The 4,574-nt window shown below is 35.2% G+C and overlaps 1 pseudogene; it reads right to left on the reverse strand.

Annotated features, from left to right (window-relative positions):
* Positions 1-1,062: 1,062 nt before the first annotated feature.
* Positions 1,063-4,574, reverse strand: part of LOC107029990 — an 11,332-nt pseudogene continuing 7,820 nt past the window's right edge.

The following is a 4,574-nucleotide window of genomic DNA, read 5'->3' on the forward strand; positions in this document are numbered from 1 at the left end:
AGACTTGACACCCGATGTGAGACCTAACCCATACCTAATCCCAACCCACAATTCAACCTCTATTACTACTTGAGATCCGACTCCTTCTTAATACGAAAATATGGAGTTGGGTCTCCAATCGAAGTCACGAGTCGTCTCTTGAATGATTGACAATCAGTAGTCAGATCTAGGATTAGTAGTGAGACTTAATACCCGACACTTAAGTTAGGATGGAAAGTTGAGGGATGGAGTTCGAAATGTTTTCCTTACTTTTTGTAAGGGAAGTCATTTTCTTAAATTTGAGGAAAATAAGTTGATTTGAAAAAAAAAATCAAATATTTAAGTCTATCAAACATGAGAAACTTGGAAAATATTTTCCTCTTCACAGTAAACACACCCTTAATGCTTAGACCCATAGGTTCCCCAAAAGGTAAGAAAGCATACCACGTGTGCTTGTGAGACCCTGAAAAGTTACATTAACTTTTCATTGAATAGCCTTTGACCTTAGACCATCTCTTCATTTTCAATCGGTATTGCTATTATAGCATGCCACTAATAGTTATGGGTGATTTGGTGATGTGTTGTATGTCTAAGAAAGCAGTTAATTTGGAACATATATATTCAAATAGAAAGATAAAGACAATCAAAATCAATGATTTAACTTGTATACATGGGCTGGCTATTCCACTTGCCATATAGGTGACAAGTGTAGTTGTGAATATAAATTTAAAACATAAGTGACTTTTTACAGGGATACACGCAAAACATTTGGGTTGAGCAACAAAATTTTTTTAAAAAAGGATCTGTTCAAGTGTAAGAAGAACATCAAAATGTGATGACTATTACATGGATACATATATAATCACACATGGGACCATCTGTGGACAAATAAAATAGAGGCAACTAAATCAAACTTAGTTCCTATTCCTAACATCCACAAGAGAAAAAAGAAATTCATGTTGAAGCCGTGGCCGTTCTGAATTTTATATTGTTGAGATAAATCAACATGCATGACCGATCACCTTCCTCCGGGAAATGGTAAAGTTATATGTATTGTTGAGATAAATCAACATGCATGACCGATCACCTTCCTCCAGGAAATGGTAAAGTTACATGGCTCGTTATACTATCAACATGGATACTATGTTCACTATATTCGTATCCAAATCTCAATGTTTGTGCGCCAGGCAGTAAGGACTCTTTTTCCTCTGAATGTCGATCAGTTTGAGCCCACAAGTGCTTCAATCTCAATCCAGCTTCCAATTCTGCTGCAACTTCCTTCATTGTAGGTCGCTCGTCCCCTTTAACATTTAAGCACTTCTGTGCAAGCATAACAACATTTTTCAATTTTCCTTCATTTGTCTCATCATAAACTATATTATCGTCTAGAATATCGAGCAAAAGACCCTTCTCCACTGAAGAAATGAAATATTGAGCTAGACTTCTCTCTTCTGGCGGTCTTTCGAAACACAGAGCCTTTCTACAAGTTAGGAGCTCTACAAGCACTACTCCAAAACTGTATACATCACTTTTTTCATTGAGTTCATTTGTTTGAAGGTATTCAGGATCTAGATATCCTAGAGTTCCTTGAACCAATGTTGATAACTCTGTTTGATCAGCAGGAACCAACCTTGATGCTCCGAAATCCGACACTTTGGCTGTGTAGCTTTTGTCTAAAAGAATGTTGACTGATTTAATATCTCTATGGATGATAGGAGGGTAAGCTGCTGAGTGCAAGTAGGAAAGTACTCCTGCAGTTTCTGCAGCAACTCTCAGACGAATATCCAAAGAAAGATTCGACGCCTTCAATTTATGATGTAAGTGTTCAGAAAGTGTTCCATTGCTGATAAATTCATACACCAATAATGGAACTTCCGTCTCGAGGCAGCAACCTAATAGCTTAACCACATTTCTATGGTTGATTTGGGAAAGGACAAGTACTTCATTTATGAATTGTTCGATCTGATTGCGATCAATTACCTTAGATTTTTTTATGGCAACGATGCAATTATCTTTTAGATATCCTTTGTAAACAGTTCCAAAACCTCCTTGACCAACAACTCTGTCTTTGTCAAAACCATTCGTTGCCTTTTCTAGCTCTTCCGCTGTGAAAATCTTTATTGTATTATTATGACTTGATCCCTCTTTCCTTGTAAGTCGCTTTTGTAGAACTAATCCACCATTTCCTGAAAAAACTTCTTCTTCATCTTTGACATCTTTCTCCTTTGGAAAGCAGTATATGACCAGCCAAAAACAATAATAATCGCAAAAGCAACCCCTGCAGTAACACCTTATAAAAATATATTAACTTTATTAGACATTTTAGGTCGATGTATGTAGTTCGTGATAAGAAAATTGGTATCTATTTGAAAGAAGTCAAGAGAGGTACCTATAACAAAATAAATATTGTGTGTTATTCTCTGAGGATTGTCACGATTGCATACAGTACCATTACCACTAAAATCTGGAGGGCATATACATGTATAATTCCCTTCTGTATTCTGGCAAATGGCATCGTTGGCACATCTATAATCTGGTTTCCGATCTATACATTCGTCTATATCTGCAGACTCATAGAGTACAAACGTAATATTAAAAAAAAAGTGATGTCTAGAAAGTGTTTGAAGGGATATTTTTATCATCCACTTATTTTATCCCCGGATAAGTTATCCCGGAATTACTATACCACCCAAGGGGAGGGATAACTTATCTCGGTACTAATTATTAATCGTGGATAAGTTATCCTGGACCTCCCCTAAGTTCAAAAAGTAATATATGCATACCTTGACACCATCTTTGAGATATGGGTTCCCATCATATCCTTGCATACAGGAACATCTATATCCAATTGAACTATCATAACAATCACTTTTTTCACTCTTACATTCATATGCAGTCGAATTTCTCTTAGCTATTTCACATGTTCCTTTACCAATTACCCAATGTAGCACGAGTGGAAGTTTATCCATGTTCTTCAAATTTTCGAGGTTATTCTTTGAAAAATTTGCATAAGGGTTAGTATCTTCGACCACAAAAGCATACCTGCAACTAGGGTTATCATTCACATAAGTATGCTTATAGTAACTGCTTAGTGTTATAGTAAATTCCATGCTCCCTTAGGGATGGATGTCTTGCAACAACCAATTCCGGAACCTGTGTTATTATCAGCATCATCAAGACTATTGCACATGGACGTACATCCTGTTATGTAGGAGTAATGCATAGTCGTCATATTTTCAAACTTTGAATAATAACCCTGAACTATAGCATATGTGTCACAGCCAATCGCGATGAACATATTCGCGGTGTTGCTAACTGCAAACAATTGTGTTAATGATATCCATGGAGTGTTATTCTCCGTGTTTACCCCGGATTTATAACAATCTTTGGATATGAATTGAAAGACTGTAAGTTGCCCAGTGAGAGATATGTTTGTGATTTGAATAGAGGAGTCATAGAAAAAAAGACGGGGAGGTTGAAAAGTGTGATCACAAGTAACAAGGAATTGATTGTATAAAACGCAATCTTGTGTAACCCCAAATGGGAAAGGGATGCTGACATTTCCACAACTTTTTTTGCAGTTGGGTTTTGCTACGACATTGTTGTGTGTTGGTAACATAGCACCATCACCAAAACATAGAGAAAAGCAAATTAATGTTATCAGAGCAACAATCATCACATAATTAGGAGACATGTTATGTGATTTTTTGATACTGAATATGATACTAATTTTATAGGAGCCAGAGCAGCTTTTAATGTGGACTATGTCAAGGAGAATTGACGACTTTATGCAGCCAATTATATATCGAAAATCTTTAGTACATAGTTTATTTATTTTTTCAGAAAATAATGTCAATGTTAGAATGAGCAAGTACTTTGTCATTCTCATGCTTGTATTTGATGGAATATTATACATGGCATAATCAAGAAAAGTTCAGAGAGGAGTAGGAGAGAAAATGACTGAAAATTTAATGGATTAGACCTCATTTTCTTTGAAATAATTGACGAGGGTCAGATATTTTAAATTTATGAAGTTTTGACTATTTTTAAAAAAAATGTGAAAGCATAAGACGCTCAATATCCTCACTCCATCCTACTGATCCGTAGCGGCATCAGCAGAGAAGCAGTCAAGCACAAAAAATAGCAAATGAAAGTTTCACAAATTATTTCGAGACGGTTGACATCAACCAACTGCTAGGCCAATTTTGAATTCAAAATTACAAATTTAAACTAATCTTCTAATCAAGAAAAGGTGAGAGAGTATTATTTTTACTTAATCAACATAAATTAATAAGAAGTCACCAATTCCTTGTTCTCAACATGTCACAAATTATTTGTTCTTAATAATGTTTGATAAAAAATATCTATATTTTCTATCATATCTTTCACAAATTCTTAGTTCTTCAATCATGCCTGTTGGTTTAAATTAAATATGTTTTGAGCTTATGTCAAGTTGTTTGTGATCTAGTGGCAAAAAAATAAGGTATTTTAAATCATTTTTATGTCTAATACAAAGACTTTAATATAACTACCTTGAGAGTTTTGATCCAAAACCTGAACATACGGTTCTCAAGCGGAGGGAGTTGAGATATATA

This window comes from Solanum pennellii, chromosome 9, assembly GCF_001406875.1.
Source record: "Solanum pennellii chromosome 9, SPENNV200".
In the NCBI taxonomy this organism is placed as follows: domain Eukaryota; kingdom Viridiplantae; phylum Streptophyta; class Magnoliopsida; order Solanales; family Solanaceae; genus Solanum; species Solanum pennellii.